Source organism: Cydia strobilella, chromosome Z (genome assembly GCF_947568885.1).
Source record: "Cydia strobilella chromosome Z, ilCydStro3.1, whole genome shotgun sequence".
Taxonomy (NCBI): domain Eukaryota; kingdom Metazoa; phylum Arthropoda; class Insecta; order Lepidoptera; family Tortricidae; genus Cydia; species Cydia strobilella.
In genome coordinates, this window is record NC_086068.1 from 17,166,312 (window position 1) to 17,182,129 (window position 15,818).

The following is a 15,818-nucleotide window of genomic DNA, read 5'->3' on the forward strand; positions in this document are numbered from 1 at the left end:
AGTAAATTTACTATCTATTTCATACTAGCGACCCGCCCCGGCTTCGCACGGGTTAACATATTGTACACCTAAACCTTCCTCAAGAATCACTCTATTGATAGGCGAAAACTGCATCAAAATCCGTTCAGTAGTTTTTGAATTTATCGCGAACAGACTCGCGGCCTTACAAAAAAATGACGTTGCATTTAATAATAATGACATTCAAACTTTTTTTTTTACTTATACATAACCGGGAATCGAACGGTCAATATTCTTTATGTAATCGCGTTTTTGCTCAAATTTAACTGCCTTATCTATATATATATATATATAAACGCAAAAGTCCTGACTGACTGACTGACTCACTTAAATCAACGCCCAGCCCAAACCGTTGGACCTAGAGAACTGAATTTTTCACAATAAGTAGTTTTTAGAACGTTCCACTAAGAAGGGATTTTTCAAAATTCATCCCTAACGGGATGAAATGAGGGTCCAAAGTTTGTATGGGGTTCAAGTTTTATTTTAAGCTAGCAATTTGAAACTTCGTTAAAAGATATATTATTAAAATACAAGAAAAGTAATTTCAGCGTTTTTGAAAATTTATCCCCTAAGGTGGTGAAAAGGGGGTTGAAAGTTTGTATGGAGATCAAACATTTTATTGAGTGCGGGACTGGAATCTTTGTATAAAGGTATATTATTAGCATAGAAGGAAAGTAATTTCAGCGTTTTTAAATATTCATCCCCTAAAAGGGTTAAAAAGGGGTTGAAAGTTTGAATCCATTACAAATGCTTATTGAACTTCTTAGAAAGGCATTGTATAATATTACAAAAAAAGTTATTTCAACGTTCTTAATAATTCTATCCCTAAGGGTGTTAAAAAGGGGATGTAAGTTTATATGTGGTACAAGTTTTCGTTTTAGCTAGGAACATGAAACTTGGTAAAAGGGCATTATATTAAAATAGACGAAAACTCATTGCACCTTGTTTGAAAAGTTTGTATTAATTAAGTTTGCAGCGGGAGCGAACATTTTTTTTTAAATAGTGGACTTGAAAATCTAAGTGTTAAGAGGGATTATATCGAGAACATTTTTTTTCAGTTAGGGGCTTTTAACTTCGTACTTTGTGAAAGACAAATTTCATGCGCTGTATAATATTCATTCATTAATTCCTTTCCTTTATTCCTTTATAAAACATAGTTTTACATGTCAAATACAGTATTTCATAACAAATGATTTACCGTCTCTACTGATATATTTTGCTGCATAATGTTCTATGCTCATTTAAAATATATAACCACCAACATACAAATCCACGCGTACAAAGTCGCGCGCAACAGCTAGTTTAATATATACAGGGTGATCAATCCAAATGGGTCAGTAGGGAGAAGTAAAAAACTATGAGAGATAGCGAAATCTGTTCTTTGGAACCAAATTTCAGGATCAATTATACAAACAAATACTTGTATAATTGATCCTGAAATTTGAATAAAAAATTAGAAAAAATTGAATGCCATCATCATTTTTCTCGCGTTGTCCCGGCATTTTGCCTCGGCTCATGGGAGCCTGGGGTCCGCTTGGCAACCAATCCCAATAATTGACGTGGGCACTAGTTTTTACGAAAGCGACTGCCATCTGACCTTCCAACCCAGAGGGGAAACTATGCCTTATTACGGTACCCCAAAGATGGGAAAAGGAAAAGAGGCAGACCTTACCGCAGATGGGAAGATGACATAAGAGCTATCGCTGGACCAACATGGACAAGAAGAGCAATCAACAGAGGGGAATGGAAGGTCTATGCTGGGAGGCAAGTCGACCGATGTCAATAAAATACTATATAACATGTATGACAAAGAACTTTATTATTATTATGTTTAAATTAAGCATTTCACATGATTTGTTTTTTTTTCCTAAAACTTGACAAGAAATGTAAAAATTTTAATATGAGGTCGAAATAAATGGCTATTTTATTTATTTATGTATTATATATATCGTTATCTGAGTACCCATAACACAAGCCTCCTTGGGCTTACCGTGGGGCTTAGTCAATCTGTGTAAGAATGTCCTATATTATTAATTTATTTAATATTTTTTGTACTAAACTAGGGTGACTGCTATAGGTATTGGCCTCTACATGGTAATTGGCTACTCCTAACAGATCAGAAAGAAACAAGCCAACTGAAGCCTTATTGTTAAGAGTGGCCAATAACTATAGCAATCACCCTACCCAGACATGACTCTAAATGCATTGGAAGACACAAACACAAAGTGAGTATTAAGTAAATGCCTTCACCATCAGTCTTCTTCTTCTTGACGTTCTCGAACTATTTTAAAAGCACTTTAAATCGCTGAAAGTAAACTACTCGTAGCTCTATGGAGGGGGATATAACTGCTTTGTGGTCCTATTTCAGGTAATTTTGAGTACATGATGGATTGTACTATTAATTAAGCGTTTGTTTTAATGTTATTTTGTTGTCTGAAATGGTATATTCATTCCGAATAATAATAATAATTTTAATGATTAATTCAATAAGCCGTGTAAAGTTTCGTGTAAAATTTAAATGCAATGCCGATTGTCGACTCGACACAGGACCAACGATCGCTCGCAGCTTCAGTGATAAATCAACTCCACGCTTTTATGTATAAAAGGAAAAAAGTTCAGTAAAGTCGTTTATTTGTTTCCAACTATATTCGAGCGGTTCCCGAGCCTCTATACTTTAATAAAAATCTTACAGTGGAATTGAAATTTCACATTTCGTCGCACTGGGCACAGTGGGGGTGGGTGGGGGTTTAGCAACCGGGAGAAATGGTTCACAGGAAACTTTCCGTGCTCGGCTTTAATTAGATAGAAAATTCGATGTTACCTGATGTGGGAATAATTAAATGGTTTTCAATCAAATAATAATGTTTTCAGTTTGCTTGTAAAATATTAAACTTATAAAATACAACTAAACCTTGATAGCACTCGCAAATCGGTCTTGGAGTAACATGGCGGTCACACTTCATTGTTATTTTCCAAATTTATAACAAACTCACATAATTAAAACTAAAGTATATTTATTGATTGCATGATGTCTAAATAATCCACCTCCTCGCTTTGTTCAACGTCATTACACCGGAAGATTTGTAACGACATTTGGCTCTTTGATGTAACAACTGTAGGTATATGTCGCTTATTTTAATTCAACTAATCAGTAATTAAGTAGTCATAAATAGTGTGTTTACTGTTTATTGATTTTCACTGTTAGCTAAAAGTATCGTTGAACTGGAGTATTTGGTAAGTGTTTAAATATTATTTTTATTAAGTATTCATTTATGTCTTGCTACAAGGTGTGAACCTTTCATTATGGTGCTAATATGCATGCAGTGGCTTATACATAGTTAATATAATATATTTACTACATGTTTCCTTTTAACTAGGATCAACTTTATATGCTTATTATAAGATAATCTTCTGTAGGTGATTTTCAACGATGAGTTTTCACATAGCTGTCATTTCAATAAAATTTTGCGTTGTAAGGTTATACTTTGTATGAAGATGACAGCTGACACCGTACATAAGCTATGCGAAAATTATTATAGGACTTGTACAAAATAACATTTGATATTTACCAGTCACTATCGGGTGAAGGAAATAGTGAAGAATGCGAACCAGTCAATACGGCCTATTTCCCCTCTGGCTTGCACTTCAAATAGCAATCCATTCCTGAAAACTAGTCCCTGAGCCAATACTTGGCATTAGGTTGCCACAGCAGACTCTGGGCTCTTTTTGATTGCAACAGAAGCTGATTCCATTAGCTAAAAGGGTGTCACTTCTTCTGTAAACACGTTAGGTACATTGTTTACTTTTTTTTTATTAACACTATATTCATATTTCTATCTCCTTAATACAACTTTGGTGAGAAACAAGTAAGTATGTGGTCCGCCTGATAGTAAGCGGTTGATATAGCCTAAAGACGCTTGTAACTTCCGAAGTATGTCGATGGCGACCCTTTTTCTGGCGTGTCATCATCACCATTCATACGATAAGAAAATCTCCACATCCGAAAAACGGATCAATTTAAAAGTATTCGAATGAATTATATTTATATGCCATTTACATTTGTCTCCGTGAAACTCATCAAAACGTCACAAGATACACGTTCCACACGAGCGAGTGGAACTAGTTTTTACTGCACGCATCATTTCAATTTTGTCAGGACAACGTTCGTCAGTCAGAAAGATAACCAATACTTGCTAATACTTACCTACAATATGAAATATAGTTAAAGCGACAAGGAACATTGATAGAAGTATAATATGGTTTAAAATGTTTCATTTAAAATTATCATTACAAATCCACAGATTTCTACCTTTTCCAATGCCGCGCTTTCCTCGACACCACCCCACTTCCATCCCTCCCAAAATAAATTATCGAGATTACATTTTACAAAAAAGGAAGGACTTTTTTCGGCATGTTTTACTTCTGAAATTAATTTCCTTAAACATTTACGTTTTTGATGCTGAACTATCCTCCTTTTTCCTGTAGGTATTAAGTACAAGAAGTATTTACTTCATGATAGTACGTCACTTTTTTTTATAAGTGTTATCAGGGGGTTATATAAAATAAGGGGAATTAGGGGCCCAGTAAGTTCGTGTTCTTCTCTCTCTCTCACTGAGCGTAAAGCGTGAGCGAGATGGAAGTGTATGCCCGGGAGCACGGATATCATGTTTTTTTTTTTTTTTAATTTTTTGTACTTTTAAATAAAAAAAGTAATCGATAAGTTCTTTCAAGCATGATAGTGTCGATTTTAAAAAGCTATTTTCATATTTTTAGCTTTTGTGTTTAATTTGTTACAAATTTTTAAAGTTTAATTTAGACCTTTTTTATGGAACGAAAATCTAAAACTCAGGATTCGAATGGATACAGTCGCTCGAGAAAGTGCTCAAGATGGCTATTTAAATTTATGGCAGCCGTATTGTGATCAAAAAAAGCGCTACGACTTTTTAAAAACTGTTTTCTGAACCTACTGCACCTTAAATCATAAACGCACTTGCATTTCCATATATACTACTGTGCAAAGGCAACCTTTACTCTTTTACTCAACCCAATTGTTTTTTTTTAATTAATTGAAAGGGTAATTATCTTTTTCGATAATATGATAAAGTTCTAAGTTCTTTTTAGGGTTCCATAACTGAACATTGTCAATTTGTATAGGAGTACCACAGGACAGACAGTTTGTTTATTCCGCTTGCTACTTTCGCGGAAAATGGAAGATGTCGGTGTCTACGTAAAATGGTACGATGGATGTACCTTCAGCTGCCTACAAGACAGAACACTACATTGATAGTACAGTTGTGTTGTGTTGTCGGATATCTGTACGGTTTTGACGTAGCAACCTTTACTACAGCATCATATGGTGTGATAATGGTCAGTTTACACTTTTAAATAACTAGAGAATAATGTTTAAAGTGTAATTATAAGATGTAATGTTTTGAAAAGAGTCTCCCGCCGAGTTTGTTGCCGGTCCCATATTGGGATACCCACCTTCAATTGAGGGAGGATTTAAATCTTCTCGAGGCAGAGGTGTATAGAGTGCCGGCGTAGCGTTATTTGGCGTTCATAGGCGCATTGTAATATGTCTACTTGGATAATAAACTATCTTTATCTTTGAAATTCTCACAAAGTGCCCATTCCATTTGACAAGTCACACGATTGATTGTAAGGCTTTTTATTTTTCTCTTATTTACTCCAAAAATTGAACACCATGTTCTAAATTTATTTTTATACGTTGCTCACTCGTTCGCCTTTGGGTCACCAATTTAAATACACGTAACACTTTTCAACTAAATCGGTCCAGTAGTTTCGTAGTAAATTGTCTGTGACAGACGGAAGGACAGAAAGACACACGAGTGATCCTATAAGGGCTCCGTGTATTCCCTTTGAAATACGGAACCCCAGCAAGTTATAATTTGGCGGTGGGTATGCTGTCCACGTACGTTAATGTATGGTCTGAAGCAGGTGGCGGGAAATGTCGCAGCTCTCGCTTACAACTTTATTCCGGTAGGTAACATTCATTCCCCATTTTTCCAATACCGTCGCCAACTTGCAACAGACTACCGCTAGCAAGACTTTTATTTCCATGAATCGCTTACCCAGCGCAGGCGAGCAATAGCCTCAGCGAGCCAGTAAAAATATGCTTTCTGATCACGCATAGCAAAATCACAATATAAAACTGATGCCAGTTCGCCTGACGGAATCGCCTGCCTGTTCTTGGTAACAAGTGGCGCCACGCCGCGTCTTGCGCTCCACAGTCAACGCAAACTCCAACCTCTCCGCATATTTATTTTACACGGTTTATTACAAATAATATATTATCATAACGTCGTACATTTACCTTTTCTCTGTTACTTGATGGAGAAAAATCAAAACCATCATATAATTACACAAAGAGTTTAGTACATAATATGTTTAAATAGACCCAATCCTATTATATTCCGTTTCTTAATTTGCATTGCGAAATCAGAACTTCACGATTGTTCCGCATGAATTTAAAGAGACTTCATTAATAGCCGTGACAATGCTAGCATAAATTATTGACGTTAGATGTCGTCGAGAATATTTATAAATAAATAAAGAATGATACGTATAATTGACGGAATAGGTAACAGTTAGCTCATTTGCTGCAGATTTTACCGAAATTGGCTTCTATTGCAAGATGTATTTATTAGGTAGACGTGTACAGTACGTAACAAAAATGCTTAGTGCTTATACGAAAAAAAAATATTCCTGCATAATTTTATAAAAATGGCTAAATACGTTATGATAATAGCAGAGGAAAAGCGCTGCGGCAAACACACTGCCCCCATATGCACTAAAACCACAAAGAAAAGATAATATTCAATTGTCGTTGTTAAATATTAGTAAGAAATATCCCAGTGCTCTTTTGTACGATTATGTGCGTATTTTTAAACTACCTAATTAAATTACTGATTATCCTTTTTAGTCCTCTAAGTTTTACTCTGAAATATACCAAAATTAAATAAACTCATTTCGCAATCGCATGAAGTAAAGTTATTTTTTTTTTATTTCTCACGCTCTGAAAGTGGGTCGTTGTTGTTCTAAAAAGTGTGCATGTCGGCGGCAGATCGTTAAATCGGGCATATCGGGATATTCCTAGGTATATCATGAAACGCCGCCATTTCATGATCTGACTAGCGACTACCAGCCATATCGTTCAAACCTCAACGTTTGACGATTTGCCTGGCGACGTTTAGGCATATCAAATAAGTAGGGTGTGACATTCCTAGACAAACCATGAAACGCCGGCATTTCATGATCTGCCTAGCGACCACCAGCCATATCGTGCACATCACAAGGGATGATGTTCCTAGGCAGATCATGAAACGCCGGCATTTCATGATCTGACTAGCGACCACCAGCCATATCGTGCAAAGTTCAAGAGTTTCAAGTGGAAAGATAAATATCAATAATAAATGAGAATTATATCGTATGAAGAGGCCGTAGTCGATTTTGGAGCAAAAATGTTAAATTGATAGATTTAGTCGTTGAAATTATACACGTTTTGTTACGTAATATCTAAATAACAAGTATTGGTTTTTAGCACGTTTTCTCATCTTGCCTCTTAATAATAAGATCGCGAGCGTGCGTCACCGGTAATATATGAAGAGAAGGGGCAGTTTTTAAAAATTCATCAATAAATTATGGTGGTAAATTATACAAATTGATGTATAAGAATAGTTTCATCAAATGTTGTAGATTGTTTAAATATCAAAATTACGTTGAAATTAAGTCGATTTTCAGAGAAATTGTCACTTGTTTTGAAGTAATTTCTAGAGAAAATTGAATTCGTTTAACTTTCATTTCCTCGAACTCCAAGTCATATAACAAAAATGTAATCTGATATAGGTCAAGTACAGAACATGTGTAATACAAATTTACCATTTTTAGCAGTCCAAACTTTACGAAATTTACAAATAAGAGCGACAAAATCAGTGCTTTACGCGCGTTTACCTAAACGTCCATCAGAAAAAAAATCATTACTAATTTAGTGAATCTGTTTTCAAAGAATTGATCTAATAAAAGGCAAGATAAGAAGACGTGCTAATAGAAACCAGTACTTGCTATTTCAATTTGGTAATAAAAGGTGTACAATTTCACCGACTAAATCTATCAATTTTATATTTTTGCGACTAAAATCGACACCGGCCTCTTAAGCGGCTATAATTTACGGTTTTACAACAAAACAGAATGGAAAAACAGCTAAATCACGTATGATGCCGTGGATGTCATTTTTTGGTTGTAGAAAAAACGTTACGCAGTGGCTAAAAAATCTAAACTATGATGAAACAGAGTAGGCCAAGCAATAAGAAGGTATAGAGGGAAATGGAAGGAACAAATTTTTTAACTTCGTAGCTTTGTTTGGACTAGTTAAGAGATGAACATATCAAAAGTCCCCGGCCGTAACCCTGGTGCTGGGGGGAGGGGGGTTTGAAGGTTCCATTTTTAGGTTTTTCAATAATATCTCGGAAACTATGCGTCTGAGCGACTTGGCCACTAAATCGGTTCAGCGGTTTAAGCGTGAAGAGGAGTTTAAAAAAGTTATTTGTTTAACACGTTCGCGGACGCGGATTGCATAGCATCCGTTTTTGTACTACTCCTGGTGACGCGGATGCTATTGCATTCGTTTTTGGGTCTAAATTTCTGGGTTGATATGCTTACCAATCCGCTTTGTCACAGTATAATATTATTCACCAACATTTCCTCTACCAGTCACCAGAGTCACAGAAGGCATACTGTCACATTACATAGTTTTATCGCAGTTTAAAATTATGCTGTGACGTCTGCAATTGTGCCCCCTTTTTCGTGACGCGGATGCTATAGCATTCGCATAGGATGCTATAGCATTCGCCTTTGTATGAGATTCTCCTTAGTAGCCCAGCAGGTGCGTCTGGGAGTGTACTCGTGCAATTTGGGCGAATTTCGCGCGCGATCGCAATTTTGATGGATTTTTGTAAAATCGTAATTAATGTTTTTCTTACAATTTATTCAAGTTTTTGATTGTGTTTTAATGAACAAACATGTGTACTTGCTCGCTTGCTATTGCACTACAACCACATTTTGATAACGTTTAACATAAAAAAGTGAGGCATGAATGTGTATAACTATTATTCAAGTAATTACGTGAGTAGTCATAGTTTTGGTGATATAATTGTGAAATTATAGCCTGTTGGGGCTTGATGACCAGCTCTCACAAGGTAAGCCCCTTATGACAGGCATTATGGCATACTTTTGTGTATATTTCACGTCCTGTGTTTGGTGCAGATGCATCGGAAAGAAAATATAAATTTCTCTTTCTGACGTGCTGATTAGCCTGGCAGGAAAAGCGGTAGACACTTTAATTCCAGGACTTAACGTAGCTATGCTGCACAGAGGACTCAAAAAGTGAAATGTGGCAAAGATTGACGCTTTCGAGAAGTTAGGTTGGCGTGAAATGCTGCGTATACCTTGGACAGCTGGAAGAACAGCCTTCCCCATACTAAGAGAGCTCAACATTGCAACTCGGCTCTCCAGAATATGCCATGAGCAGACCCTTTGATTCTTCAGATATATTATGCGGTCTCCAACGCATGATGTTGTGGAATCGCATAAGTTTAAGTCGAATGAACGTCGAAGGTATTTGGAATGGCCCACGTATGAGATGGACATATATTTACGATGATATGCAATGAGGGAACAAGAAAGAAAGTATAAAAGTGTTTGTAGGAGTAAGCAATGAGTCTTTAGAGCAATAATCTCGCCTCTAGAAGTTAAAAGTATCAGCCGATGAGCACAATTAATGAATGCTATAACATGCGGTGTCACATAGAATTACATCTTGACTACATCAGGTGACAGACATGCTTATGCATCCGAATTTTATAGCATTTGTTGTCACATAGCATATAAAAAATATACTTCATATTGACGCGGATTGCATAGCATTCGACTTGCATAGAATAACGCATCATATAGCAACCTAATTGATATATCTGTAGTGACGGGAATGCTATAACAGTCCCAAAATCTCCATACCAAATTTAGGTGTCCAACTGGTGTGACTGAGCGTCCACGAACGTGTTAAAGTTTATATGTTTTTACTTAGGAATGGTGTCAATGTTGATACCATAAATGAATTCAGCACCCCCGATTTATACGAAAACGATCCCAAACCCGGCCTAAAAGCTTCACCGATGTAGATAATCAAGATAAAAATGAGAGCCCTAAATAAACCTTGAAGAACGGATATCTCAAAAACTATACAAGATATCGAAAAACTTGACTGAATAAAACTTGTAACAAATTAAATCTCTTTTCATTTTGTATAAGTAGCCAAGTCGCTCAGACGCATAGTTTCCGAGATATAATCGAAAAACCGAAAAATGGAACCTTCAAACCCCCCTCTCCCCCCCAGCACCAGGGTTACGGCCGGGGACTTTTGATATTTTCACCTCCTAACTAGTCCAAACAAAGCTACGAAGTTAAAAATTGTGTTCCTTGCATTTCCCTCTATACCTTTTTTGGGCATTTATTTCCTGGCCTAGAGGCTTTACTAGAAGAACACGCTATATGTTTTTCAAAATAAACATTTATCGAACAATCTCTCTCTCTCACATACACACACACACACGCGCGCGCGCGCGCTCTGAATTATTAAATTTACGCATGTAATGTGAAATTGTCATTATATACTATGCAATAAAATTTGCAAATGTGGTTTATTTCGGAAACACCTATTGTAAACCTCAAACGGAAGAGCGGGTTTTCCTGACACAGATGTATACATTCATCTACTAGGAAATTCCAGCCATTATATTGTAATTGTCATTTATTTGTTACCCAAATAAACATTTTCATTTTCCATAACTAACAATCAGCTGATGCTTTTCCGCCATCTTACCGCAAACGAAACTGCGAAATCGCCGTGAAGGGGTGATATTCCAAGTAGAAAGATAAATATTAATTATAAATTATTATTATTTTTAACTGAAAAGTTTTTTATTAACAAAATTAGAATTATATTGTATTAGGCGGCTATATTTTACGGTTTTACAACAAAACAAAATGCGCAATCAGTTAAATCACGTATGATGCCGTATATAACTAACAGTTAAACTCGATCAGCTGATGCTTTTCCGCCATCTTGCCGCAAACCAACCTTACGACGAATATAGGTACATTGCTCCTATCGATCTGCCGCCTCTTTTATAAGGCATATCGTGATATGCCTGGGTCAATCTTAGTTAGATCATGAAATGGCGGCGTTTCAAGATATGCCTAGGAATATCTCGATCAAGTTTTTTTATGATGCGCCCAGTATGAAGCTAGGAATATCAACGAATACATTGGTCTGATCGATTTGCCGCCTGTTTTATTAGGCAGATCGTGATATGCCTGGGTTAATCTTAGTCAGAACATGAAATGGTGGCGTTTTATGATATGCCTAGGAATATCTCGATATGCCCGATTTTACGACCTGCCGCCGACATGCTTGTTTCTGCACTAGAGCACTGTACTTTCTAAGTGTTTTTTAACCGACTTCAAGATTTCAAAGGAGGAGGTTCTCAATTCGGTTGTTTTTTTTTATGTTTGTTACTCCATAACTCCGTCATTTCTGGACCGATTTTAAAAATTCTTTTTTTGATTATAAGTATATACATACAGATTGGTCCCGTTTTTGTCAAATAGCAGTTATGATGATGGGATCCATGAGGAATCGAGGGAACTCCTCAAATATTAAAGGCATACATATAGTGGTTTTAGTATTTTCATCAACAAATGAAGCACTTACATTTAAAAAGTGACATTTGATGAAGTGGAACTGCTGATGATGATCAGAACGGAACTCTTCAATGACGCATAGTTCACGTTTGGCGATTTGTCCTCTTCGTTATGTTTGTTAAGCAAGTTAGGTTTTCAAGAAACATTTTTGTCAAGTTCGAGTTCTGATGATGGGATCCATGAGGAATCGAGGGAACTCCTCAAATGTGAAAGGCATACATATAGTGATTTTTGTATTTTTATCAACAAATCCAGCATTTCTATTTTAAAAAGTGACATTTGATGAAGTGGAACTGCTCATGATGATCAGAATGGAACTCTTTAGTGACGCATAGTTTACGTTTGGCGATTTGTCCTCTTCTTTATGTTTGTTAAGCAACTTAAGTTTTTAAGACATATTTTTGTCAAGCTCGAGTTCTGATAATGAGACCCACGAGGAACCGAGGGAACTCCTCAAATGTGAAAGGCATACATATAGTGATTTTTATATTTTCATCAACAAATCCAGCATTTACATTTAAAAAAGTGACATTTGATGAAGTGGAACTGCTGATGATGATCAGAATGGAACTCTTCAATGACACATTGTTCACGTTTGGCGATTTGTTTTCTTCCTTATGGACCCAGACCTAAACTTGGACCCGGACTCGGACCCGGACCCGGGTCTGAACATGGACCTTAACTCGGACCCGGACCCGGACCGAACTCTGACCCAAACTTAGACCCGGGCAGCCGGACACGGACCCGGACTCGGATCCGGACCCAGACCGGGACCCGGAAATGCTACTAGAAAAGTGGGGTAGGTGGGTGGGTGGCTTTTGAATTGCGATTCTCACAGAACAGAACTGCTATCAGAAAACTAGGTTAGGTTAGGTTAGAGCTGTGACCCTTACAGAAACGAAATGCTATCAGAAAAGTAGGTTAGGTTAGGTTAGAACTGCGACCCTTACAAAAACGTAATGCTACTAGAAAAGTGGGTCGTTTTACCTCCTTTTCTACATAAATTAGGCAAAAGATGCTGTCTTTTTCATTTCATTGTCTGGAATCTAAGAGTGCATCATCAACAATAAGTGAACTTTCATTGGCATTCCCCATTGAAGTCGGTTTTTTTTTTCTTAAAAATTATTTCTTTTTTTTTACGATAAGCAATTAAAAATTTGGTTTTAAATGGATTTGTTGTACAATTTTCATTCTGATAATTAGTTCCCCGTTCCATAAATAATGATATTTCTACCTAAATTGCTAATTGAAAGTACCCTGAAGATATACTTTTGAAGTTTATATTTAACCGTGTATTTTTTAATGTATTTTACTTTCCTCGTATTTGAAATGTAAAGTAGAGTGTTTAACTCGGGTGAAAGGCACCATTTCAGTCCCGGACTATTGGCGTTCTCACTGCGTTCGAGCGCGAAACTACCTACCTCGAAAGAAATGGGTGCCTTTCATCCTTTGGTTAACAATCTACTATTTCAACTTTAGTGTAAAGGGGCATATGAAACATATAAATAACATACTCGGTTTGATCAATAATGAAACTGATATTGCATTAACATTTTTTTTAAACGTTGGACTATACATATATGGATATGATTATTATCACATCTGATTTCATGTATTCTACCACCACTTTGTGGTTTTAAAATGCTGTACTCGACTTGGCGGGGGCACTGCCGTGCCCCCAGATTACAACAAAGCCAGACGTTAATTTTTTCCGCCAGAATTATTATTAATTTTTTTGGAAAGTTTGATGACTTCATTCACCCCAACCCCAGTCACCTGATTAAATTTAGAGGATATTTACTTAGATATTTTACTTTTTTGATCAAACACATGCAATGCAAATTAAAATGATAATATTGACCACCTATTTTTTTTAAATATTTAGCTTTTGGCTTAGTACGCTTAAGTAGAAACCTAATCCCACGCTAGTCTAAAGTGATTTAGCATTTGGTTGTTCTAGGTTTTATTACTGAAAAAAAGGATGTGTATTGTGTAGGTATACATGTTATGTACCTATTTATGTATCCTGGAATCAAGGATCTTATCTATTTTATTACTTATACTTTAATTGCTTTTTATAAAAGTATTAATTTTTATAATGAACAGTGTTCAATAGTCTGATATTACGAAAATAATCTAAGTATATTAGTTGTAACTAGATAAAGTCAATCCAAAGCAATTGAATTACCTTATAATTACCTTATCAAGCGAAATAAAACAAATTAAATTAGGGTCTAAAATTTATTCATGCGGAACTCTTCGGCTGAAGCAGGAAATATTAGAATATCCACTTCAGTGGTGTCTGTAAAACTAAAATAAAAATCAGCAAATAAAAAAGTATTTATGTCAAAAATAAAATAATATACCACAAAACCAATTGAAAATTCCTTCATACCTGTTAAAAGCGGCACAGGTCAAAACCACAGCACAAAACGTTCATCGTCACTTAAAAGTCATGACCACAAAAAATAACACAGACACTCTGTAATGTAGAAGTCAAAGAATAGAACTGCGGTGGATATTTATACAGGTGATTTGAACATTGCTACGAGGTCGTAGCGACGCGCGGTACCGAGGGCTGCTGGTAGGAGACTGCGGCGGCTGCGGACGTGGCTCTGAGCGCGAAACGGACCCGCAGGGGCATTTATGCGAGTTGGGGTGGCAACGCGCACGCGTCCAAGACCCTGTTGCTTCACAGTGACGGGCTAGGCTCGTTCCCTGTCGATGAAACCACTTTATATTGAACTTACTTCATAGACAGATGGAAGTCTTACTGATTCTTAAGTCGACTAGATACTCCCCTGGCGTTAAGAAGAACATGTACATACCGACCCGTATATTTATAGCGACTTAGTTGACTTGTTTTGTTAAGCATATGATTGATTTTGTTTTGTTTTGTTTTGTATTAATTATATCTTTATTGATTTCTATTTGCACCGCCAGAAAACAATGTGGATATTGGAAGGAACTATAATCGGACTAGCGCAAAGCAGGTCATGACGCAGCTGGGTTTAGCCTCGAAAAGTTTAACAAAAAAAGAACATAAATCACATAACGCACATATAATTTTAGGAATGTACCCACTCTACGTTCTCTTTCTAATCGCCGGATAAGCGACATAAATATGTGTGCACGACCTTAGCGAAAATATGTTTTTAGCCCATCATCGGTATCAATATTATAGACGTTAACTACTGTTCTACTTTTGGAACCTAGACGGAAGTACGCTGATGTAGAAGAATCGACCTGAACCCGCACCGTCTCAAGATATGCATGCGGAACAGAGAAGACCTAGCTGTATCAATAATCATCATTTTGTGTGTGACTTGTGTAAGTTCTGAACCCATGACACTGATTATCATGTCGATATCGATAACAAATTAAACAATATCGACAGTTACATGAATTTCCTTCACTAAACGTCCTCCCCTCACACCCTTACCACCTGTAACTCCCCACCTCCCTATCGTTTAAACACTGACTTATCAAAAAACTTACGTTTAAGTTGGAGATGTCGTTACAAGTTGGCCACTGGAGGACTTGCTTTTGAGTCAAGCTTAAGGTATATTGGTAACGACTAGTAGGATGGACCATAGGTCTGAGTAGTTCAACTACTTATAAACAATTAGAACTATGCACCTACAACATTGATCTTATTCTCTTTCAACAATCATAAATAATTAATTAGTCTATAAAAGTAAGTATGTACATCAGTCAGATTATATCAAGTTGAGATCTGGTAATGGTATCCCGGGGCGATCGACGAAGGTTTCAAATATTATAGGCCCAACTATGTTAATTTTTTTTATAGTAATTAAGCATTATAACAATTTTGGTCAAGTGGAATTTCTGATGCTGCATTTCTATTACCATTTTACACTGTTTGCAAACTCGGGTCTTTTTAAGTAAAGCGTTAAACAATACGGTTTTTTTTTTTCAATACTTCAAGTAAATACCTACTTACCTTACTATTGATACTTGTTTCGAGATAGTAAAGAATATAGACTCGAAGCTTTTTACGG

At 36.4% G+C, this 15,818-nt stretch overlaps 1 protein-coding gene across 1 annotated transcript in view; it reads right to left on the minus strand.

Annotated features, from left to right (window-relative positions):
- The window catches only part of LOC134754186 (epithelial discoidin domain-containing receptor 1-like), a 297,747-nt gene extending 283,213 nt beyond the window's left edge, over positions 1 to 14,534 (minus strand). Inside the window, exon 1 of the mRNA XM_063690321.1 lies at positions 14,192 to 14,534. The gene's annotated coding sequence lies outside the window, so the exon portion shown is untranslated. The remainder of the gene's footprint in view (positions 1 to 14,191) is intronic.
- Positions 14,535 to 15,818: the final 1,284 nt, after the last annotated feature.